The 25,845-nt window shown below is 42.3% G+C and overlaps 1 protein-coding gene across 1 annotated transcript in view; it reads left to right on the forward strand.

Annotated features, from left to right (window-relative positions):
• Positions 1-25,845, forward strand: part of ankrd11 (ankyrin repeat domain 11) — a 103,589-nt gene that overhangs the window by 15,502 nt on the left and 62,242 nt on the right. The window contains exon 2 of the mRNA XM_069657868.1: positions 11,518-11,597. The gene's annotated coding sequence lies outside the window, so the exon portion shown is untranslated. The remainder of the gene's footprint in view (positions 1-11,517; positions 11,598-25,845) is intronic.

Here is a 25,845-nt window from a genome sequence, read left to right on the forward strand (position 1 = left end):
GGCTACAGTAGTATCCTTGGCATAAACTTGCACATGTACCAATCTGGGTTAGTCATGTCAAGCACTTTCTATTACTAAGAAATTAGCTAGCCCATGCGCCTGCACATCAGCTAAATGGGGGAATGACCATGTATCACACCTACAATTTTCCCACCAGGTAATACACCTCCTGACAACAAGGGTGCTACCAATCACACTGGACAGTAGATCCCTGATGGAGCGCAATATCTGAAGAGCTTATTCTGACCAGATGTTATTTTAGTTGACAAGAGCAGGACGGAAAAATTAGGAGAGGCCAACAGAGATTACCTGCAGCAGCAGTGGTAGATGGCATTGCCTTTCAGAGTAAAAGTACTTACTGTCCTCCTCAACAGAAGACACAATTAGTTGTTGCATGGTTCTTTACATATGGAGAAAAGGATGGAGGATTTTATCCCATCATTTGTTTGTCCTGTGCAGTCCAGAAGAGGATGTCGGTTAACGGCCTGTTTGAATTGTTTTCTGTCTACTCTTCGAAATATTGCTGCAATCCTTATCCATACTCTCTGATAATCTTTATGAGCATGGTCGCTCCATATGGTGAAGACAAATGTTGTATTTTGATGAAAAATGTGCATTGATATGACTCCGAGATTCACATCCCTGTGTGGAATTAGAGAGCTGGCTCCGCAGCTGGATACATGATTTAGTATACGTGTGGAGACGATGTGTGTCAGCTGGAGATATTTATTAAATGCCTGCTTTTCAACCGGCTGAGGATTGTGTGGGTGAGCGGATGGCCGCAGGCATTCAGAACCAACACAGTCGACTTGTTCTGTGGTGTTAGAGCATGTGCAGGGTGTTTATGTCGATAATGTACCATGTGCTGCTACTCCTCCATTTCCAACATTCATAGAGCTGTGTCTTTCACTGCAACCATGGCAACAGGATATGACAAATGGCAGAACTGTGGAAAAAGCTCAGGTTGTGTGTGAGGCTGAATGACAGAGCATGCTTTTATGATAGAAAATCAAATCACAGTGTCAGTGAATAGGCTGGCTGGCCTTCACTTACTGTATAATGCCATTGTTAAAAACACTGAATATTCCTCTGTAAGATGATTGACTGAAACTTTGCTCTTCAAATATAATCTACCATACTACAGGTTTTCCCCCACGAGTGACAATTTAGTGCTACATCCCAGTCCTTAGCTCAGTATGCAGAACATGTGAACATCTGTGCAATTGTCTTGATTTTTTTTATTATTATTGATCGGCGGAGCCATCAGGGAAGATGAGCAGAAAATACTAGCTTTGAACTAGCTAGCTGTGTGAACCTTGCCTTTCACAGCTGTATTAGGCTATGTCCACACCTACATGGGTATTTTTCAAAACGTAGCTTTTTCTCTGCATTTTGGCCTTTTATCACACAAACGCCGTTTTAGGTCACTGAAAACGGATCTTTTGTAAAACTCTGGCCACGGTGAAGATTTTTAGAAACTCAGTTTCTGGGTGATGTGTGTGTATGTACACTCGTGTACTAATTTTGTGGGGACTTAAATCTGTTAAGGTAGTCACATTTTAGGGTAAAGACTTGGGTTAAGATTTAGGTAAGGTTAGGTTTAGTGTTTAAAGTTTAAAGTAGTAGTGAAGTTTGAAGTGGTGTCCTCTGAAACATGACTGTGGGTGTGTCTGTATGTCTGGAAATCTTCACTAGTCATGGAACAAGGCTATGAAAGGGCGTTTGTTGATAACTCATTCCAGATCAATAATTTAGGCCGCCTGAGCCAAAAGTAAAAATGCTCCTATAACCTGGTGTTTTATTTTGTATTTAACCTGAAGAAAGCAGAAACCAGCTTTGTGTCGCTGGGATGTGCCTACTGAGAGAGCGAGTCTGAAAAGAAGTGCTGCTTTTCTGGAGCATCGACGAGTGTTTATGCTGGAAAATGGGGCAGAGGCAAATTCTGATGCAGGGCAGCGAGCCCACCAGCGCCCACCCCTGCCTTGTTGATACAGATGTGAAGGTTTAATTGGAGAGGCTGTTTTGACGTGAATCTTAGGGTGCTTTCATACCATAAGTCTGTTTGTTTGATCCGAATCAAAGACCAAATTGTTACAATGTTGCATTTTGCCTCTTATAGTTTGGTTTGTGTTCACATGGCAACTTTCAAGAGCAGACCAAAAGCTTGATGCGCAAGGAAACTGCTTTCTGATTGGTCAGAATTTCCACTTGGGAAAACCCCCTGAAGTAAACAAAGAGGGAGAGCACACTCCGATCGTGGACGTTGTGAGTTTTTTTTTTTAGCCACATTGTTCCACAGATCGATCAGTTTCTTTCTCCTTTAGTTTTTCTCTGAAAAGTTTGGAAACCTCCGTGTTCTTGTGCGCTTCAACGAGCATTTGTGAAATAGTTTGGTCAGCCCATATTTCTATTTCCTGATCGCTCCCCCACGTCTGTCCTTCACTCATCTTGCTGCCTGGATGCCTGGCTGCCTGGCTGCGTGGCTGTCTCTGCTAGTGTCAGCAGTACCCACATTGCACAGTTTTTTGGTTCACTTCCTATATTTGGTTTGCTTTCTCACCTACAGTGAACTAAATTCTGGACCACTTGGAAGCAAACCGAGACCCCCGTTTCCAGGCGGACCAGAGTTTGTTTGTTTGTTCTGTTTGTTTGAGATTGCTTTCACACCACCCTGAACCGACCGGACTATCCGGTTAAACGCACCAGGGTTCGTTTCAAAGGGACCAATCAGCTCAGGTGTGAAAGCACCCGTACAAGCAAGTGTCTCGTGGACTTTTTGACACAGATTTTTGAAGTGTTGCGGCACAAGTAGCCTTGAACAACTGCTTGTTAGCATTGCTTTCGTCATTCCATTAACGTTAGTTCAGAAATGATTGTTGTGTTGTGTGAGTCAGTTGACAGGAAATTTATCTATAAAGTAAGATGTATATAAATACGTACAGCTTCTAATTTACACAAAATGAGCAGTGTGAAAGTGTCGCCTCGAGCTCTGGTGACTTATGATGGGCAGTGTCGTTTTTGACTTTCTGCACAATAAATGATATAGACCAAGTGATGAAGTGTTGGCAAACAAAAATTATGAATGGAGAATTTGGATATTTGTAATTGTTGATTGTGCCACCCTTTTTGTTTGTCCTTCAGATTGACCGACAGGGTTATAATATTCTGTCTAATAATAATAATCTATTGGTACCTGTCGTTTTCAGTTTCATTTTTTAAAGATAATGAAACGTAGCCTATTTATTCTCATTTTCAAAAACAATTGTTCACAATCACATTTTATTAACTTAAGAGCAGCCTTGTACATCTGCTGCTGATACGACTGGACAGACCTGAATATTCTTATTGTCAGAATTTCACATTAATTGTTGAATTGAATTACATAATACAACCAAAGCAACACCCCTTACTTTGCCCCTATCGGCATTCTCATGTTTTGTCTATGCAGCACTTCTTCTGCTATAGTGACACTGCTGCAAGCAGCTTAATGCACATTGTGTGCAGTCTATATAAGATTTGAAAGAACAGAAAGGCTGTACATTTAGACATATAGTGATGTAAACATTTTAAAGGAAAGTGGTGTCCTTCAGCAATTAAGTGTTTATTATCAAATTACCATAACCAGTGGTCCTTAAAGGAAAATCTGTAGGAAGACCGCTCACTTTATTTGCTGAAAATAAATTATATGTAGGTCAGTTGGTAGGATGGAAATCATAGAATATAATTGTAGATGATATGAAGCTGGGGGTGGCTGAATTTTTAGGTGCGTTTGTCATAACTATAATGCTTGATATACTTTTTACTGTGTGCATAATCTCTTTGATACAATGTGTTGCGCCGCCCTGTATTTTTTTACATGGGATGTTGGTGCAACACTAAAGTATGATGGTGGAGATCCATTGTGTTATTTCTTAAGCCCTTATAATGTTACAATAAGTGGAATGTAATCTAGAATAATCTTTCAATTGTACTATTTCAGTGCAAGAGATTTAAGGACTTCAGGCATAACACGTCTTGCAAGTTCAGTGTTTTTCTCTCGGTCCAAGCTGTAGTAAAATAAATAAGATAGGTGCACAACTTTCTTTGCGTTATAATAATAATTGTTATACAAACTGGGGGACATCCCATGGATGTTTCAACCACTCAGAAAGCTCTGTGTTTAGAGGGCAATGAGACTTTTTAGTTTGGTTTCTGTTTGCTGGTGAAAACTAGGATTAGTTAACTGATGTATTTTAATAAGGCAGCTCTGAACACTATTGCTACTAATTTGCTACTATTATTTTGTCATTGCTGTCATGCATTTTCATACCATCATATCAGAGAGAGCACTAACTGTGTTTTGTACTGGGAATGTTTAAATTCCATGGAAAAGCATTTGCCTCAGCTGCAGAGCCGAGCTGATGATACCTTCAAGAGCTTGTGCTGTAAATTGAGAACACATGCAAGTTTCAGGTCGGGGCCAGCATTTGAAAAGACATCTTTTGAATGTGAAGATTTTTTTTTCCCAGTCCAGAGAGCTTGTTACCTTGACAACAGCAGAAGATTCGTAGCAAGTGGAGCTGAGCGAGAGAGCGAGCCGAGCTTGCCGCGGCATGGCTGTGCCGAACAAACAAGCGCTGTCGCTAACTGTGTCACGAGTGGTGCTGCTGCTGCTGCCTTCTCATTGCAGCCCTCATCCCCTCCCTTCTCCTCCTCCTTCTCCTCCCCTCGCTTCTCTGCCTTCATTTAATATCAGGCTTTTATTTAGAAGGTTTGTTGTTCAGCTGGTACCCACACATCCCAGCCATCTGACAGACTCACCTTCTTATCTTTGTTATCTAGACCGTTTTTTTCGAACTCCCTGCTCCCTCCTTCACTCCGTCTCATCCTCTCCTCCGCATTTGCTTTTTATTACCTCTTATTGCCGTCTTCTGTGCTGATGCTTTATCTCTCACCAGCGTGTTTGGTCTTGAGGTAAACTGATTCGGATAGAGCTGCCAATGTGCTGTCTGTGTTGGTTGCTCATGCTTGAGATATAGAGGATCAGTGAGCTGTGGTCCCTCCCTGCAGAAGCCAGGCTTTATCAATAATGTAGATGTTTTTGAAGAGGAGAGGTGTGGTGTGCATCTCTTTTTCTCTCTCCTCCCCCTGGCCCATCTCCCCCCTTTACAACCCCCCCAGCATTCTCCCCACACCCTCTAGTGTCAGATTTCCCCTCCAGTGTTTGAGCATAGGAAAGCAGATGACTGAATCAAATTAGTGAAGATATAACAATAAGCTCTGATACCTGATGCTTGGACATACTGCAGGCTGAGCCCAGGCTGTTGTACTGAGCTGCTGCTGCTGCTTCCTATTGTCTATTTGGTTAAGTGCTCGGACTTAATATAGGGCTGCTTTCATCATCAACATCACTGCACCAACCATCGCTGAGCTCTTCTGCAACACCTAACCCCTCAAGTACTACAGGCACTGTACCCTCCATCTGGCTTAACCATTATTTTTGGCACATAATTTTATAATATGAAGGCATTTAATAGTAGAGATCTGTTTACAATCAAATTAAACCATCTTAACAAATCAAGTATTAGTGTTGTGGTGTGTAGCGTGGTGGTCATGGTTGTATAACAACAAACGAGGTATGAACAAGCAGCACGAGCTTCACACACACACACACACACACACACGCAGCACTATTCCACCCTGCCGGCTTCGCTTCACGTTTACACTGATGCCGTTTCGCCTTTATTAGGCCTCTGTTACACTCTGCGATGTCGGCTCAGAGGCGGAACAACTTCGTCCCACCATTCTGCCTCTGTGCGTTTTACATTAAAGGCTGGAGACAAACTAGTTTTGCCATTGCAAAAACACATATTTTTGTAATCTTGGTTTATGATTAAAAGATATTGAAGGCACATGATCCCCATAGAGGGATGCCTCCCAATAATTAGACCCAACTGTTGATGAGAAAAAGTTTTCATTGGTTGTTTTGTTTCCCCTCGAACTCCATTTGGAACCAGCTTCTTGTCTGTTGTCTTGGTATGTTTTATATCACCTGCAGAGTTACCTGCCAAGCCTTCGCTTTTTAAGAAAGTTGGCCTCGTGGGTAATATATGCATCTAACATAGGCTGACTTGCATTTGTTATGACATCTGATTGTCTGCTGTGTGTGAATTAGTGAAGTAAAAGGGCCGGGATTTGAGTTTGCATCACTGAGTGGGGAAAGCACTCGTTTAATGCAACTTTACTATCATCCTTCTCAATCGGAAGGTTGGAGGTTCGATCCCTGACTGCTACAGTCACATGTTGAAGTGTCCTTGGGCAAGATGCTGAACCCCGAATTGCTATGAATGGGCATACAATCCTGATTGGAGATTGGCACTTGGGCCATTGCCACCAGTGTGTTAATGTGAGTGTAAATGTGACTTGTAGTGTAAAAGCACTTTGAGTGGTCGGAAGACTAGAAAAGCGCTGTTTAAGTACAGTCCATTTACCATTTACCATTTACCATTTACCATTCCCTAGTAAGTTAGTTAGCTAGTTAGCATTCCCTAGCTAGGCTAATGCATCCTGAATCAGCTTAAAATCATAGCAACCTCACAACTATGGTTGGGATGACTGAAACAGGGAAGGAAAGATGTTATTTTGTGTGAAATAAAGAAATAAAATGTTCAGTCTACCTGCTTGAAAAAATATATATATTTAGAAATTTGATTTTAAAACATTAATCTGCAACAAATAGTTGACTAACATCGTAATCTAATGGCTACTAGTTGACTGGGAACATATAAGAGTCTGTGTTGATGCTAGGTTTTGTATCAGGTACAGGTGAGGGACTTCAATTATGATCCAGGAAGTCCAGTTGTAGTGAGTTTGCATTGAGTTTGAATGCTTATCAGAAGTAAAAACACTGCACATATGTTTTATGAATATAAGGAATGACTTTAAATGCTTTGGAACCTTTACATCAGCAACAATTTCAGTTCACGTCGCAACGATTGAAAGATAAATGGAAAAATAAAGAGTTACAGTTTCTAAGTAATCTACCAGATGTGTGTGCTGCACGGCACACCTTTCCGGATGACGGCCCATAGCATTCCAACAAATGTTGAACCGTGTTCAATTCTTCTAAATGACCTTTTCAAATTTATAAGGAAGCTGTATTTTTTCTCAGATGGCTAAACTTAGTCCTGCCTCTGATTGGACAGCAAATAACCTAAGGAAAAGTTAATATTATAGAAGTCTATCATCAGGAGCTTTAGGTACACATGCTTTATTTCATCAGGCCCAGCAGCTTTACTTGTTAGTTTTGTCTTCCTGAGATTCTGTGCCAACATTTCTGATCCCCTGCCTACTGTGTCCTGCTCATGAACTCAGCACTGTTCAGCTAGCCTGCGAATTTTGTTTGAGATCATCCACTGGGCTGCAAAAACTGCAGTGTGAGCATGAATTAATGTCCCTGCGTGATGCGTGCTAGGACTCTGACATGGTTTATGAAATCAGACAGAGGTCAGTGCTGTTGTTCCAGGTCGCCTTTCAGCCAACTCTGATCTGTTCTCTGATAGGACAGCCAGACGCAGGACTGGCTGGAGAGGTGCTCTGTAGCCCTGGAGGGTCACAGTGGTGTGTTTGTTGTATATGGTCTGAATTTCCCATGTAGAAGTAGCAGCCATACTGGTGTGTGGAAATGGAAGCTCTTCCTGTAATCGGATGCCAAATGACAGAGAAGCAGGACAAAAGATGCCTGTGTCCTGAAGCCAGCATTAGAGCCCCTGTCTCCCCCATAATCCCACAGCACACACACACACAAACGTTATGTGTCACCACTGGTTATGCACATGGACCCAGCAGGCTCCCCTCTCTATTGTTTTGCCCACCAGGAGGTCTTGTTGGCTGTCTGCAGGCTTTGCTGTGTCTATTGCACCAATCATCTGCTGACGGTCACCTCTACTCATAAACCTGATACCATAATCATGCATGATGGATATTGGAGCACACGGGGGGCTCTAGACATAGTAGATTAAAGTTTTAGGACATTTGCAGTGCCGATACAGCTGTTGCAACTATTAGATGAGTAAGGGCAATTAGCAGTAGGTCGTGCTTTTCTGCAGCTAAGTGTTCTTTTAGAGCGCTGCCTTCCTCTGCACTCCAGTGAAGATATCTTTATCTGCAGTATTTCTGATTTTTGTTGAAGGTCTCTGTCAAACCATTTTGTCCCTCACATATACCTGCAACACCTCCAAAGCTGTGACGAGCGCAGTTAAGTGCTCTGCTGATATTTCAGCTGTTAGATAACAGCGACACGTCCAGTGAACACGCAGAAGAATTAAATATGCAGATACGTTGTCATGGTGATGCAGAAGTAGAAATGTGCTGTAATTATGCATGATGATGCTGAATGTTTGGCCTCCGCTTCATAGAGCGGAGGCAATGCTTTTTACCTAATGGTAGCTTAAATGGAGCCTAACATCAGGCAGGGGTTACATCTTTTACCTCTGACCCTTTCATCAGCTTCCTGCATTATTCTTCTGCACAGATATTACGTAGCTTAGATATGTTACTATATATTAAAATAAGCGTCAGTGTGTACACACGTGTTCATGCAACTTGTTGTCTTTCTAGTGACTGAGGAAGTAATTGATGTTTGGTGTGGGTTTTTTTTGGCCTGTCAGCAGTTTTTGTGTGTGCTACACATTTGTGTCACCCTCTCGTTCTCTCCTGCTGTATCTTAGTCAATGTAATAAGGAGACTGTCAGTGCCATCCAGTCGTCCCAAACACAGCTTTGTTTCACACGTTCTGCCATGGAAACAAGTGGAAGAAGCATGCCCAGAAGCAAACAATGCCATAGTAACTTTTCAATTAATACGTATGAGTGTGGAGGCAGTCTGAAGAACCATATTTTTACTACCAGGATGTTTGACAATGTGATCTTTACTATTTGAATAAGTTACATTAGTAGGAAAACACAAGGCTTGGGTTATGCTTGAAAAGACCTAGTACACATGGAAATTTGTTGAACACAATTGCAACGTAGTCAACTTGTAGTAAACACAGACTAAATTTGACCTTAAGAAGAGCAAGCCCAACTGGCTATCTGTATTTCTATACCTAGGCTATCTAACTTGTTGTGGGCCAAGGAAAGTGCCCTGTTTCTTTCCCATAAAAGACAAGTGTTTTCTAAAGAGTGTTGTACTGTGCCCTGTAAGGTTTTGCAAATAAAAATGAAAAATATAAGTGCCTGAATATTAAAAAATTGAAGTTTAACTGTAATTTTTTTTACCATTAAGAGGCTAGGTCCAACTGCAGAATTGTCACTGATCAAATAAACATTATGTGATCAGTTTTCTTATGCAAGACTGCACTTATCTCACTTCTTGAAAATTGTTCAATGAAGAAACTTCATAGAAGGTTAGAAGAAATGAGTAGAAATTATCAATTTACATTTTACAGTAATAACGGTTTGTTGTTGTTGTTGTTGTTTTTTTTGCTTGATAGCATGTCTTAATGTATGGTATACCATAAAGAAGGAGCTTAACATTATATTAAAAGCAAACATATTGCTAATGCCGTCTTTTCAGCTATTAGCCCTAAATCAGAGACATCTTCGTCAACAAAAAGGTTTTGGATTTTCTTCCAGTGTGTGCTTGTTGGTGTAGTGCTGGTAGTGTTGGTGTTGTTGGCCATGCTTTATAAAGTGTGCAATTCTTGGTTAAAGCGTGGTCTCTCCAGTTTTTGTAGGTGATCATCAAAGGGGATTGTCTGTATGTTGTCTCCAAACCTCTGTCGGTGGGGGGTGGTGTTCTGCTTCCTGGCTGGATTATTACAATCCGTCAATCCTGCGCTTCCCGCTGGGAAAGCCCCACAGGTTCCACTCCAGTACTAACAACAAATACGCGTCTAACCATCATCATCCTCCTTACCACTTAGGCCATCCCAGTAAGGTCTGGCCTTAATCCTGTCCCGCGTACCCACCTGCCACCCTGCCTATACTATAAGCCTCTGTACTCTTTACTCTAAACCCTCCATACAGGTCTTTTCTGATAGTACCTTGTAGCAGAGATATAAATGAACACTTATATTTACACTTTATGCTCTTTATATAAAAAGTATATGCACATTTATTGATTGTAGGGTGAAATGTGGCATTTTTAAAATGCTGGTAGCTACTTGCTTCAGCGGTCTGTTGGTCTTTCCCCTTGTGATGCCTTAATACCAGATTGATGGAACAAATGTGGGTTCATATTGAGTCTGGAATGTCACCAGTCTAGCCCAACACTGGGCCTCTGTTAAACACCCCCCCCATGTCCTGCCTCCTAAATCCTGATAAACCCTTGCCCTCATAGCTGGGAATGGACTGGGGGAAGGGTGCCCAGCCAGAGAGATTGTGAACACGAGCAGGAGTGGGATGCTGGGCCTTAGCTCTTTAGATTTGGTTTTCTTGTGCTCCATTTGGCATCTTATTGTGGACCAGATATTGACAATTTTGCTTCTATATTCTATTTTATTTGGGTACTAGTGGCTAATGTTGCATTAGGGTAGCTGTGCAACCAATGTTACTGTGTCTGTTATTTGCACTACTTTTACAGCCTGTTACAGTCTGTTTAAAATGAGGAGAATTAGAATTGCAAAAAACATTTAAGAAAAATGTTGTGTACCATCAATAGTTAAAAGTTGATATTTACATAGTAACAGCTAGAGTTGTGCCGATACTGGCACCTTTGTCGGCCTACAATGTTGCCTTAAGTACACCAGGTTATGCCCCCCAGAAATCAACAGGTTTCACGTATACTTTGTGACAATAACAAACAACACTGTAGTGCTAGCATAGAGTCTAATGCTAACCAAAGCTAGCAAAAATTCTACAGTCAGTATTTTTCCACCAGTAATTGCTGTGTCTGCTGGTATCAGAAATAAGTTAATAGTGGCTAATTTTGGGTAGAACAACCAAATCCCTCACTGCATGTCACTAGTCCTTTTTACATTGTGGTTCCGCCTCAGCGCCGTAACGAAACTCTGCTGTCATGCAGCCGTTGCCATTTTACTTTGTACCAGGGAACGCTGGCGTAAAGCCACCCCAGTGTATGTTTTTACAAAGCGTTCCAACACTGCAGAAGCAAAACGTGCGTAAGGTGTAAACAAACAGCGCGTGTTTAACATGCACTCACACGCCGCTGTTCCGCCCCGCCAGCTCCACAGTTTACACAGACGCCATTTTACCTCTGTTACTACCTTCGATGCTGGCTCGGAGGCTGAACGACTTCACCCCACCTTCCGCCTCTGTGCGTTCTTTATAGAAGAAGGAACGTAACAGAGGCGTAATAATCCCGCCTTGAGCTGGCAGTGTAAAAAGCTACTGTCTCTGTATCATGCTCTTCCATAGGCCTTTCTCAGGCTGACTAAGAGCTGTGGCAGAACAAATGCTGGGAACAGAAACATGACCCTCTGCATCCACCCTAATACTTATCCGACATAAGGAATGTGAAACTGCTTGTGCTGTCCCAGTAATTAATGCTTGGTATTGTTTTCCTCTTGTCTTTCAGGATTCTGTGGACTCTGCAGCAGCAGGTGTTTTTCTAGTTGGATTTTAGCCCACTGACGTTCTCCCACAGCCATGGAATCGGTATGTTGACAAAAACACCTTTTTTTTTAAATGTAACCAACACGCTGATAATTGTTCCTTTGCTTGAAAGCAAATAGTACATGGTATGCCCTGTTCACTAGTGTGTGTGTGTGTGTGTGTGTGTGTGTGTGTGTGGACTCTTGTGAACACAACACTGAAGAACATAGGATTGAAATGTCACATTAGCATTCTTTGTCCATTTCTATTTTGGGGTATGATTTTACCATGTGGGTAATGTAGGGCCTTCTTCAGTGTTATTGCTTTGTGCAATTGAGTTTATGTCAGAGGCAACCATGTGACACATGAAGACATGTATTTTGTCTCTCATATATTTAATTTCTTAAGCTTTGTAAACGATGCCACTGCATCACTAGAACATTTGGTAGCTCACTATCTCTTCATTAACCCAAATACCAGGATAATGTGTTTTTTTCTGTATAAGCTGGTGTAAAAAAAGATGGTCTGTGCTTGATAGCACTTGTATACATGTCTGATTGCATACTACAAGCATCAGGCTCTAGCCTTTGTCGTCAGTCATGCAGGAGACTGTGTATGCAGGAGTTGCTTGTACCAACAGGCAGGCTGAAAGCGCAGCAGCATTGAACTCTATCCACTGGAATGCATGTATTAAGAACAGGGCTTAGTGCATGCCTAACCTCTGTTTTCCTGTCCCTTTGTCAGAGGCTGTGCATCTCTGTGTGTATGTGTGTGTGTGTTAGAGACCGTGAAAAGTAGGTCACAGCTTCTGTAGTGCAGAACTAGCATGTGTCCAACAAAAGCCCTCCATTACCGTCTTTCTGTCTCGCTCACACATGCATTGCACACCCACAAATAGATCTTCCTTTCAGTGTGTGATGCTGAAAGTTCTGCATATGTAAACTTCTAAATCATGAGCACATGACCAATTATATTTAGAATGGTGTTTACTGCGGCACGAGCAAAGCTCCACGCTAATCAAACTATTGCTATGGTATACAAGTCACAGCTTGATGACATCAAACATGCTGAAACCCAGCTTTTACTTTGAATTTGCAATCTTAGATGCCATTTACCACTGAGGATTGTCAGTCCCAAAGGGGTAAGAATAACAAGCATATACTTCTTCCTAAACCCTATTCTAAAACAGACAGGGTATATGCCAAATCACACTGAGAGAGAATTTTCTAAGTAGAAATATGATATTTAATCTGGCAATAACAAAACTACTGAATGTGTGTCACCAAAAAAAACAGCAGCAGAAGTGATGAGTGCGTGAACAGCCTCTGCTCATGACACTAACAGAAGGTGAGGATAAAGTGTTTCTCCGAATTTATCCTGGGAGCCTAAATCTGTTCTAAGTTCAGCACGTAAGCAACACTGTTGTTTCTGTGAATATGAAATAGTGTCAAGTGCAAATACTTGGCTATATTATAGAATGTTTCCCTGTTTGAAATATATACAAATAATACATCTTACTCTTGTTTTAAGACCTATGTGTGCGAAATAGTTGGCACCACTTGTATAGTTGGCATATATCTTTTAAAATACACGCTACACATGGACGGTTGGTACCCATGCTTCCACTAAGTGCACCGCACACACTATTACTTAGAGCACAGACAAAGCTGAAAGTGAGAGTCTTCTGTTTGTGTTGACATCAGTCTCATATATGCAGAGAGCTGGTTAGCTTGCGTTGGCTTCTCTGGGACGGAATTAATCCATCCACAGCTTGTTTAACTGAGCTTAGATCACTGCAGAATCTGTGCTTTTAAGTCACTGGTAGATGCAATTACTAGACTGGCAACTAGAATGCCTTTTTTGTGCATGCAAAAACAATCAGGCTAAATCCATGCAGCCCATGCTGAACCACTTCAAAGTAACCACTGCCTGCTTATATTTGGCGCAGATGTACATTTACAGAGAAGAGGTGAAAATACAAAGTTCAATCTCTGGATTTCAAACATAGGTATTGGATTACAATTGGATTGGAACTTACAATTAATAGCATAATCATTTTTTTAATCCAGCCCTGACAAAATGCTGCAACACTAGCTCATCCCCCTCTTCTTCTGCACAAATGTATCCCTCTCCCTCTGTCTCCGACTCTCTTACTCTCCTCCCACCCACCTCTCTTGTGTCTGTGTGCCTGTGGCTGTGCACCAGCAAGAGCTGCTACTGTTTACCTCTCCGAGCTGCCTATATCTGCTTACTGTCGGTGGAAACCAAGGAAACTGATCACAAAGCTTATTATGGTGCCAGGAGTGGAGTACATGCTGTGTGCGTGTGTGCCTATGGGGGCTGGACTCGCACACAAACTAACACATGCTCGCACACACACATAAACCCTCTGCCACTCTCCTCCTCCCTCTCCTCATGTGATGCCAGTCACATGGTTTCCAGGCAAGCAGCTAAGTAAATCAGAATCAGACTCTTATTTTTAACTGCTTTAAATCCTCCACCTGGTCTGCGTGGTTAGCAGAACAGACTCAAGTGTTGTTGATCGCTTGTCCTTTTCTTCACCCTGTGTTTCTCTTTCACTATTTGTGTGCCACTTCCGCTCAGCCTTATTAAACCATACTGATCTACCTGCTCCCTATCTGGGTTTTGTGTGGGTTTGCTCTCACTTGAAAGTGTAAATATAGAGTCACTATGATGTTATAATGTAGGAGATGTTAGTGGTGGTCTCTAGAAGCCCTTTCGCACATATATTCTTGTATACTCTATTGCAAAGACACTTGTATAAGATTGCAGAGCAGAAGCTGTTGAATAATAAGAATAACACAATTTTATAACCGTATGACGGGATCCTATTCTCCACTACAGCATTCACACCGGCAGCTTGACTCAATCGGCAGTTCAAAAATCCATGCTTCAGCCATTTGTAGTGCACAGAATGATCATAATTAGAGCCTCATCTATTATCCAAACTGATACTATTTTAGGGAGAAAGTTATTAAATTATCAATATGTTGGCCAATTTTTTATATTTAACATTATTAGGGCCCGATCAGACAGAACGCGCTTTAGCAGCTGGGGGCTTTTTTGCCACTGTTTTCAATGAGAGGGACGCTTTGTGTGCGCTGCTTTTGCGTTCTCTCTGTGCACCTCGAGTTGAAAAAACTTTAACTCAAAGCAGATATATTTTTTCTGATTGTCCAATTGGATGAAAGGAGAGGCCTTCTGTCAGTTTACAATATAACGGTTAGGTTGATGACAGCTAATGATTCGGTGGTTGCCTTAGCAACAGTAAACAAAAAAAGGCGGAGCAAGCTGCTCTTTTTTTTAACCGCAGGCTTCAACAAAAAAGGCAGTGTGGTACGCCTTTGCACTTTGCTGGACAAAGTAAGTGCTGACACCATTTGATCCCAATTGTGTTTTATATATCTTCTGCAATCTCGGATCCTATCGGCTATAGTCTGACAACAATATAGTCTCTGGGGACAACGGTGAACATGGTGGGTGCGGAGCCAGCGGTTTGCAATAAACGACTTCTAGTCAAGACTTCCTTTTCAGCCTGCTGCATTGTTTACAGAAAAAGAAACCGTTTTAGACCACTGATGGAGCCGGGTTGTCATTATGGCGCATTATGTTCCGCCTGCTATTGCTCTCCACACGGACTGTTTTTCCTGCATATGCCGCAGCCTGCCGATACATGATTGGTCAATATTACTCGGACTGCAAGCGTAGTACAAACGGAAACTAGAAGACTTGCCGTCCCTAAAATCCAAGTCCCTGCCTACAGATTCTACATGTCTATAGAGATTATATAGTCTGTATCATAATGATATCATTGTGCCCAATAATAACAGCCAGCAGATAAATTGCTCAGGCCGAAATCATATCTGATGTTAAGTCATAGTTTAGCAGTGATATATGTGGTATGACAGTCATGGACCTAGGCCTTGTATGAACTATGACCACCCCTTTTTTCCCTTAGTGTGTTATGAGAAAGCAAAGTGTGTTGCAAGTGTGTCATTATCACATGTCATACATAGTGTAGGCTTTCTGTGTGAAAGTGGAGTCTTCTCTATATGCTGTTGGCAGCCATCAGCAGTGCTGATATCATTGTGTTATCTTTCAGCGGTGGAGCTGAGAGGGGAGGTGTCTGTGTGTTAGATTTGGTGCAGATGAAAGGCTAAAATTCTTGTAATCACACCTTCTCCTCTGGTTCCCTCAAAGCTCCCCTTCTATCTCCACCCCCTCCTCCAAAGCAGGGCTTGTTCCTCAGTGGGGATTAGTGTGTGCAGCCACTCTGAACAGGGAAGTGGGCCCTGCCAGTCACATTACATAACTCGCCCCCGCTAGTTCGGCTCGGCCTGGCCCGGCTGGAGAGACGACTATAGAGGCTTTGTTTTCCCAGCCTTCCCTTCTTCCTCCCCTCTGCTGCTCCTCCTCCTCCCCCTCAGGCAGGCTGCATACTGATGCCGTATAGAAGGAGTCTGTTTGCAGGGAACAGGCGAGGCACTGTGGCATGGAGTGCGGAGAAATACGCTAATAGCAAGCTGAATGGCAGGGAGCTCACATCTTAGGCAGAGGAATTTGAGGTCCGCCATAGGTCGTACAGTTTCAGGGAGATGGGAAGCGGGGGAATGTTATACTGAGCATTACTCTCCCGCCCAGGGGCTCCACATCAGCATGCCCAGAGGTGACACGGCAGGTTAGAGTTCATTTCAGGAGGGTTGTCAAAATTCAGTGGCAAATTTCTCAAGGTTAACGGGTTGAGAGATGGTTTGTAAGTATTCCCTGATTCCATGTTTTTGTGCCTTTCGACCACACAAACACAAACACACACTCTTCCCCACCTGGCAGTCTGCCACTGTTAGTAGGGTGGGAGTGGGAGGCCGGTGTGCTCTGTGTAATGGAGGTTCAGACCGGTTAGCATTCTGTGTGAGTAGAAGTAGCTTGTAGACGTGAGAGGGAAAGAATAAATAGCAGTGCATGGCGGCAGTGCATCTTGCAGCATTTATCTCTCTGAGGAGTTGGGAATATTACTGCTGAGAGACAAAAAAGGACTTAAGTCTTTAAATGTTTAAGAAGGAAAGTAACTCTGCACCAGAAGACACTCGCTGTTTGCACTGTGAGAAGTAGTGATGTTCCCATTTACCACATTCAGCATATAAAGTGACCAAAATGTGTTTCTTTTGATCTGGATCTAAATTTGTAAGATATTTTAAAGAGGGCGTATTATGCTGTTTCACATTTTAAGACGTATATATAATTTTACAGTGTTGGATGACCAGACTAAACGTGGGTAAAGTTTCAAATCTGTACGTAAAAGCATCTTGGAGTAATCCCCAGGCTCCGGAGATCGATCTTTAAAGATATGTAAAAACGTGTCTGATCACTCACATTTCTGAGCGCTCCTGAATGCAGCACGACTGAGTGCATCCCCTCGAAACACGGCAGTGAGGGAGACATGCCCGGACTTGTTTACTGCAGCTACTACGGAGACATCAGTGATAACCAGCGGACTCTTTTTATCGTGTGTGCGTCTATGAATATGTAAGTTAGTTTTGCACCGATGTTTTTGTTACTCTCTGTTAGCGTCGGCTTTGGCCGCGAGTGTCTTTTCGGCATGTTCTTATACAGTATGCCTCAACATATAACTCTCGTGTGGCTTTGTTCTTTGCGCTATGAGATCTCGTGGCCAAATCTCTTGCAAGTTGAAGTTCGTATAATCAAAACCATGAGCCAGCTGTGCAGACTAAAAATGAGCTGTCTAATTCATAACATTGTTCATACTGTGTTGACTGCTGTGTGTTGGTCATGTTAAATAAAAAGTACATAATGTAACTTCATTGGGATTAATTCTTATTGTAAACATTAAACATTTTGATAATGCACCAGGTTAGAGGTGCAGTGATATTGTAACTGAAATACCCCTAACCAAATCGGTATCGAATCGAATCGACTCGAGTTGACTCGACTCGAATCGGGATCCTGTGAATCAGAATCGATTCGAATTGAGAAATCCATATCGATACCCAGCCCTAGTGCTGAAACAGTTTAAGTCGTCCATACTGTATTTGCATTATATGACAACTAAGGTTGGCTATTTCTTTTTATAGGAAAAGTACAAACATATAAGGGCCTTAAAATCCATCCATCATTGCAAACCCTATTGTCAGTGTTTATAAAGACAAAGCCAACAAAGTTTGACGCTGTCATGTTAACATAACCCCCTTTAGCTTCCTTATTAGAAATGCAAACAATGTGGTTAAAACAAATGTATATAGATATTGTATTATATCTGCACAGCCCTGAGCACCGGATTTTGGTTCGCTTTCATCAACTTTTCTTTGTCTGCTCTTGCTGGGAGGTCACAGATTCTTCCCAACCACTGTTTTCCGCGAGCTTAAGTACATGTTAATACACGCACGCACAAACAGGAGCTGTACCTGATGGTTAAACTGATTTAGACTCACTGCTGCTTTATGATGTTGGTGGTCTATGAATTGCCGTGTATTCTCCCATCTACTTACCGTCATTGAGTAGAAGCCTATATTTACAAAAATAGCCTGTTTTCATGTCAGTCTCCATGTTCAGTTATATATGCTGTCTTTTCACCTCGTAATTCTCATCCATCTTTATTACTACGACTATATGCTACACGAACTAGAATCACATATTTCATACCGACAAACAAAATCACACAATCATATCATTACGATTGATTAATATGTAATTGCCAAACTACACGTAATATTGGCGCACTAGTCTCAAGTTTATTCCGCTTCTTCAATGTCACTTTGGATGAAAGCTTCATCCAAATTCCTGCAATCTTAATGTAAAAATGGAGACAGTGAAGGACTGCGTGTCTCTAGTTTGCATTTTTATACTATCTTGGCTTCGTCTGTGCATTTGGAGATCGGATTGAGTGTGCTTTCAGTGCGTCAGCCATGAGCCAAGTTCCCATCAAAGAGTAGCTACACCAAAGACTGTGTTTAGATGTGACGGCTAATTTTAGAGCTGCTAGGCCCTTGTCCAAGGTGGGGGAGGATAAGATAACATTGAAGTAGCCCTCCCTCCTTACACAGTTTGGATTGTTTTGTTCATCCAGTAACCCTCATCCAGCTGCATCCAACAGTCCTCATCCAGCCCCTTGTATGCTGTGCACGTTTTCTAGATAGTGGCTGCAAATCCAAATCTTATCAGTGTTCTTCAGCTCTCAGTGTGTCTCCCTGTGGGAATGGCAAAGTTTAAAATAGTGACCTGGTCGGTTAAGTTAGATATTTTTGTAATGGTTATAGCTAAACATCCCCTTCTTCCTTCTTTGCCTTGCTAATGATTGAGCCACCTGAAGACAGTGAACAGATATTACAAAACAGACACACACTGCCTTATATAGTTTTTTTTTACCATGTCAGTATATAAGAGCTAAGCCTGGATTAGCAGCCAGTTTGAGTTGCTGAATTTAACCATATGTTCGACCTTTTGGAGTTTCTATGGGGTACCCTGCTTTAATCTTTTGCTGTATGGAAGTCCAATACTATTCAATAGGTCTTTTTTTTCCTAGGAAGCCAGTCAAAACCATGCAAATGTCTATATAAAGGGTTGATTGGTGCAGAAAGCAGCTACTATCCCTACTCAACAGTTTTAAGCTGTAATAGCAGCAGTCTGGTTTTTACCAATTTGAAGGCCTGCACATACAAACACACATATAAAACACTCTGTTACACGCTCATTTAGCCTTTACAACACTTCTAACCTATACATAGCCCATGCAAACCTGTCCCTGTCTGGCCCAACTGTCCTGTCTCTCTCTCAGCCACAGAGCAGTGACCTTGGTTTCAAGTAGCTGTACTCTGTTAGAAAGCCAACACCTCTCCCGGGATGAGCTGACCTTGTTGTCTGACATACTGTAAGTCTGCACGCCCCTCTCTGTCCCTCTCTTGTTCACTCATACACACCTCAACATTCGCGGCCTAAACAAGTCTGTCTGCATTAGCTTCACCGTTGCAAATCCAGTCCGGTGTACTGTGCAGAAGCAGGTTTACATGTTGTGTTGTTTTGAATAACTTTGAGGCAGGTTTTGGCCTCTCCCTAACCAGGTGTTCCCTCATAAGACAACCTGTCCTCTCAGTGACAACATGCGTCTTTATGAGGGTGTATGCAGCAGTGTGCACACACTGTTGTCCCTTCCCTTTATGCTCCTGCCTTTGATTCCCTGCAGCTGTCCGGCTGTGCACAGTGCATGGATAGGTCCAGGCATGTATTTTAATTTCCATCGAAGACCTACCTGAAATAGCAATCACATGCAGAGATTTTTTCACTCCATACATCAAGCTTATTTCTCTTGTGGCCTTCTTGCTTTACTTTTAAATGTATAGGTGTAGTTCAGATAAGTGGGGGAAGTAGTGACACAGCAGCATAATAAATGCTTCTGTATTTTCGTGTTTACACTCTGGTTTTCTTTTGAGGAAGTAGTAGGGAATCAAATTAGAAGTGTATGACGTTATGTGTTTACGTTCCCTTTCAATATGATCATAATCTGAGAAACAACCCTCCTCTTATTGCTATATAAACAGCTCAAGGAGGTGGTTTTTATCATGGAAGGTCATGATTATCAAAGTAAGCATATCTAAATTAAGTTAGCTGGGATACTCAATCTTTCAACTTACCCATGCTTTCTTACATTCTTAAACCAGAACGAAACATGTCAGTGACGCGTAAATTTTGAGAAAATGGTCCATCCGTCAAGTTGAGGTTGACCTCAATAAATGCCTTCACTCTACGCTGTTTAAATCATTTTAAAGAGAAGGGTGTCAGTAGAGATGTGTCGGAAATGCTCATTTAGCCTGCAGGCTTCTGAGTGGGCGGACCAGCGTGCATGTTTAACTGACAGCTGAGCCTGAGACACAATGTAAACAAACTGGTCCTGGTAACTGTAGTTCCCTTCATAGGAAATATACCAAAAGATGGCACCTTATTTTGATATCTTTAATGAACATTTGCAGATAAGATGTTAAGTTGTTAAAAATGCTACAGCTGATATGCAAAGTAGCTGTGCGTCCTACAAGATGATTTAAGAGGATGTACTTTCCCTCTGGGACATTTAGTTTGCAAGCTGATTTCTAACGGTCAGTGTAATCCTTCAACCACTGACTGTGGTCTCTGACAGACAGTTGACACCTTTTACCAGACGTAATACTTCTAAATCTTGCTGATGATGTATAATGGATGTAATGTATTGGGCAGGAAAGTTACAGCCAACACGTGGATGCTTCGGTCAGCCTTCCCTTTCAAGGATGTAAAAAAAAAAAAGAGAACATTCCTTCTCTGCATGTGGAAATCCAGACTGAAATGTGATTATCTTGTCAAAAAGAATTTCCCAGAAGGAAATGTGTTGCTTTTGCTCATGGTTTGGTCGGTATGAATGTAGCCAAATGTTAAATGCATTCTCAGGTGTTTTTCTTAAATGTATTGTGCAGGTCTTTGGCCCAGGACATAGGTATGTTGTTAGAGGCCAGCTGGAAAACCTTTCCCTCTTTATATTTAAAAGAAAATATCTTTGTGAAAATGCTCAAACCCGTCAGCATTGTGGTTTTAGTGCGTGCTGTCCAGTTGTGTGTATGTGTTTATGCTTTGCGTCAGGCTGCAGGCTGTGTAAAAGCTGGGCCGGGGCCAGCAGCCAGCCAGGAGGACAGACGAGGAAGCAGATGGATCTTTTTGGATTTAACCCTTCCCACGCCACTTCATCCTCCTGGCCCTCCTCTTGCAAACCTGCACGCCTCTCTGCAGAGTAGAAGGAGGGGAGCAGAGTGAGAGTGTGTTTGTGCGGTTTGGGGGGATGGGAAGTGCATGGAATTCTACTAGTACCAAGCAGGAAGACAGACAGGAACCAGAGAGACCGAGCGAGAGAGAGAGACCTTTCCTTACAGACTCTGTGTGTGCTGAACTGTGCTGACATATGGCTCCTGCCTCCATGTTGGAACTCCTAGTCTGCTCTGTCCCTATGCTGTCCCTCTTCAGCTTGTTTTTTTTTCTCCTCTGATACACTCTGCTGTCTGCTCTCTCAGCCAAACCAGCATTTTGCTCGTTTGTCCCAGGAATGTCTTGCCTTTTCGGGGATATGGAGTCACCACACCCTGTGAATCCGCTAACTGTCTGTTGTTTCTTTTCGACACTTAACCTCCTGCTTTCTTGCTCCGGCTGTCTTTCAGTGGTAGAGGTTTCACCTGAAAACATGTAATTGGTCTTGGTTCCCAAAACCCTGCTACCACTGACGGAGTCCCATCACTATACACAGTATTCTTCAGCATTAGTGTACTGTAGTACTCATGTGCTCAGAGGTTTGATTGTGACCATGCTGCTCAGCCTGTTTCATGCCCTGGCCAATCTGTCTACAACCACGCTCCACAGAGTTTGCGATGTAGTTTGATAATTATAAAACTTTAGGCTAAGCGTTCATATTCCAATGATTGTTTAGCTGTTTGCTGTCCGTCCATGATATTTGTCTGCTTTCCTTTTATTATTGCAGCCACCATTTGGTTTTGCCCCACCACTCATTGGTGTTTCTAGGGCCTTGGGCTCACATGAAAACATGTATATTCATATCTTCTGTCTGAGGCGTTTGAGAGTCAATGATTTGGTGGAAGAATGCAAGGTCCCGGTTTAATAGCAAATCAATGGTTGCTGAGTAAAGTTTCTGGAAGACACCCTCTCTGCTCTCCCTGCTAACCAGCAGACTGTAAATAGAAAACCCCGAGGGAAGATCAATACCCTCTCTGCCTGTTGATGAGGAGGGGAACTCACTGTGTGAATGAGTATGGAAGAGATGCACAGCATGCATTATAGAAGAAGGTCCTCATACAGTATCTTTTCCCATGTCAGAGTGGCAGGGCTGCTTGTATTATGTCTCTGAAGATATTCTTATTCTTGTGGAAGAGAGAACATCTGTATGCCAGTGAAATTGTCATCCTGAATGGTAACAATAGCTTAAGTTCCCCCTTTCCATCCCTTCCTACCTCCCCTCTATTACCACCGCCGCAACTTATACCCACCCACCCCACTCTGCCTCCCCTCTGCTCTCTACCAACAGAAGCAAGAGTTGAATGTGGCTTGGGGGGGGTTGGTGTTGTGGGACAGACATCTGTGGCCCTCTCCGGCCCTCTCTGGGCTCCACTGCCTCGGCCTTATTGTTCTCAGAGATGTAGATAACCATAACAGAAGGAGAGCATGGGAGCTATAGTGAGAAGAGAAAGGGCCAAAGGGGAGGAGTATTGAGGGATATCTTTTGTTTAGACAAAGTGTCAGCTCTGTGGTGTGTGTCCGTGTGTTTTATGGGGTTATATATGGGGGATGGGAAGATGGGGTCTTAGTGGAGCTGACCTCTGATCTGAAAATGTTTTTAGGATTTTTGTAAGTCTGGTAGATAAGTTCTCCTTCCTCTGTTTTCCATCTCTTTTATGGACACAAACTGACACCTCAGGAAGGACTGTGCTCTGCTGTTCTTATTTAGCCATCATCACAACGGTGCTCTTCCTATTTTGATCCTCTTTGCTTTCAGGGAAGAGTTAGCCTTTTTGTGACCTTCGGCCAAAAGTTAATGACACTGCCTTGCAGGCCTCAAAAGCCGGACACCCTTTTCATCCTCTCACTTGTCCTGAGCATTGAACCTCAATCTTATTTAAGTACGACCAATTTAGCAGCTAACTTAGGCAAGTTCCTCTACTCTGTCAAATGTATTTAAATTACTTTTATGCTAACTTTAAGATTAAAGCTTTGTATGGCTACTTTATGCTCTCCGTGGTTTAAGTCAAAATATGTGTTGCCATAAAGACATTTTTCTTCATGGAAAACGTGTTAAACATGTTTTCACATTCAGCAAATTAAGCTAACAAAGGGTTTTTGAGGTATTCAGGACCACCACTTTTAGCGTGTTGACACAGGGCTTTCAGACCTGAGAAGACCTGCTTATAGATGCCGATTGTCTCTGTTCCCATTGCCAGTGAAGTTTACTCCTTTCGTTCTCTTTTCTGCTGCGTCACCGTCTGACATCACAAACGCGCCCCGAAACAGGGTTAGTAAACAGTGAAAATGTTACGGTGGTTAGGTCTTTATTGTATCTATTACTCATTCAGTCTGTGTATCAAACTCTGTGCCAACAAATTTGGAACGATGTTCGAGCGCTGGAGGGACGGAGACGGGCAGAATTTGTAGCTGAGATGAAAAGGAGTCGCAGAAGTTACGGACGGAGCATAGCATGGAATCGGAAAGGAGTGGGAGATTAGTGTGTTAACAGGATTGGAGTTCCCATCGATGCCGATTGGAGAGAAGGCGATAATTACCCGGGTCTACTGCAGAGTCATTTGACCCGGGTCTGAATGCCGATTGTAACCTTTCCTATTAAGCAAAAAAGCTGGATGTTAGCAGGTGTTAGCCACTTTCCCACAGGTCAAAAAACCCACTAACGACCCTACACTGTGCTGAATGATGTCTACTTCTTCTAGCCAAATGGATGGTATCTCATTAATAATACTGAATGTGTGACTAAATTTAGCTGTACGAGATGATTGTAAAGTATCTAAGCCCCTGTGAGTATTATCTATTTTGAAACAGCAACAGACTATTTGTCATACTTTCACTTGTCAAACTATTAAACAGTTTAGCTTTAGTACCTGCATGATGGTTGAGAACACACTGGTTTTCCCCACATGATACATAAGAGGCCGGCCGGTGACCTTTGAGCAGCCTTAGAATTAAAAACCAGGAGTGTGTGGGTGCATGTGTGGTGGTGTTGCAAGACTTTTTAGATGAAGCTAGAAGTTATTTCCGCTGCACTGATGCCAGCCAAGCTACCACAGCGTCTGCGTTGTACAGTACCTGCCTGCTCTGACACCACCCGTCCTGTTTGACTTGGCCTCTGAATAGGCAGCGATGCAAAAAGTGCCTTTTTGAGCAGAAACCCTCTGTGCCCTCAGAGTGCTTACACAAGCCAAAGGCACAGTACCTGTAGTTCTGGTGTACCTGGTAATATTATATTTTGATATGGTATTGATTTATTTTTTTCATTTCAAATGTAAATATGATCACTCAAGATATACACAAGTCAATTTTAAAGGTGGGCCGGGGCTTGTTATATGTGCTCGGCCAAGAACCTTGTAGAATAAACTTGGATTATTTTGTTAAAAATGTTGGCTAAATTTCCCCGGCTGTGTCTTCCTTTTCCACAACCTCCCTTGCTTCATTATTCAACATTTGCTCTAGTTGTGGAGGGTTATATTTAGAAGTGTTGTTGGGGAAACCAACACACAATATATACCAAATGTAGTCAGTGGCTTGTTTCTCTGATTTGAATATACTGCCGCTCAGGGCGTCCCAAAAAATTATGTCCAATAAGCCTCTGTCTCAATCACTCTGTCTTGTCCTGCCACACTGTTCCTTACTCATTGTCCCATTTTCTTCTTCGCTACACATTCAGTGTTCATTTAAACAGCAGATTTAGTTTCCTGTTAAAATAGGATACCATTGTTTTTTGACTTTCTTGAAGGGCCAACTTCAGTGCAGCTTCATTGGTTTTGTCCACACGTTTACTTTCACTTCTGTCTTTGTCTGCTGTTGTGACCTAATTCCTACCATGGCTCGACTGGAATGCATTACTGGCTCTCTCATACATCCGGTGTCTGATAAGCTCCTATCTTTGCCTAGTTTAGGTGATGTTCTACGCAGATGATAGTGAGTTCTATAGCACAGAGGCTTTATCAGGCTAGGGGTACACAGACAACACTTATTATAGCAGGATAGATTCATTGTCATCAGATCCTAATATAATTCCAGCAAAATCCTTTAATCAACTTCCATGTTTGCACTGCTCCACTAAGAGCCTCAAAAATACACTATTTTATGCTCCCAGAGTTGACTCTTAAACCATAAATGTAGGTTAATGAGAACATCTGTATTTTGTGGTTGGCCTTGTCAGCATTCAAAAGGAGAGATCACAAAGAGCTGGAGGCAACAATACGTTGGCTTGTTCAAATTACTGTAACTCAGCACCCCACCATGTCTGTGAAAACATTTGTCATCATTTCTGAAGAGTTTTGTTTTCCCATCCACACCACAATACCCAACACGTGCTCATCCAATGTTGTAAAACAGCTACGCTTTGTCACGTCATGTGTGTCTCATGCTGTCTCACACATGGTTTACATGACACGGTCTGTTTGGTTAGGTTTGAGGTACAACAACTACTAGGTTAGGTTTATGAAAACATCATGATGTGGACTTGTATTCTGATCTCCTGGGTGAAAGTCCTGCATTGTTTGACTTA

This window comes from Semicossyphus pulcher, unplaced genomic scaffold, assembly GCF_022749685.1.
Source record: "Semicossyphus pulcher isolate SPU_LCO1_2020_fin unplaced genomic scaffold, fSemPul1.0.p SCAF_1, whole genome shotgun sequence".
Lineage (NCBI taxonomy): Eukaryota > Metazoa > Chordata > Actinopteri > Labriformes > Labridae > Semicossyphus > Semicossyphus pulcher.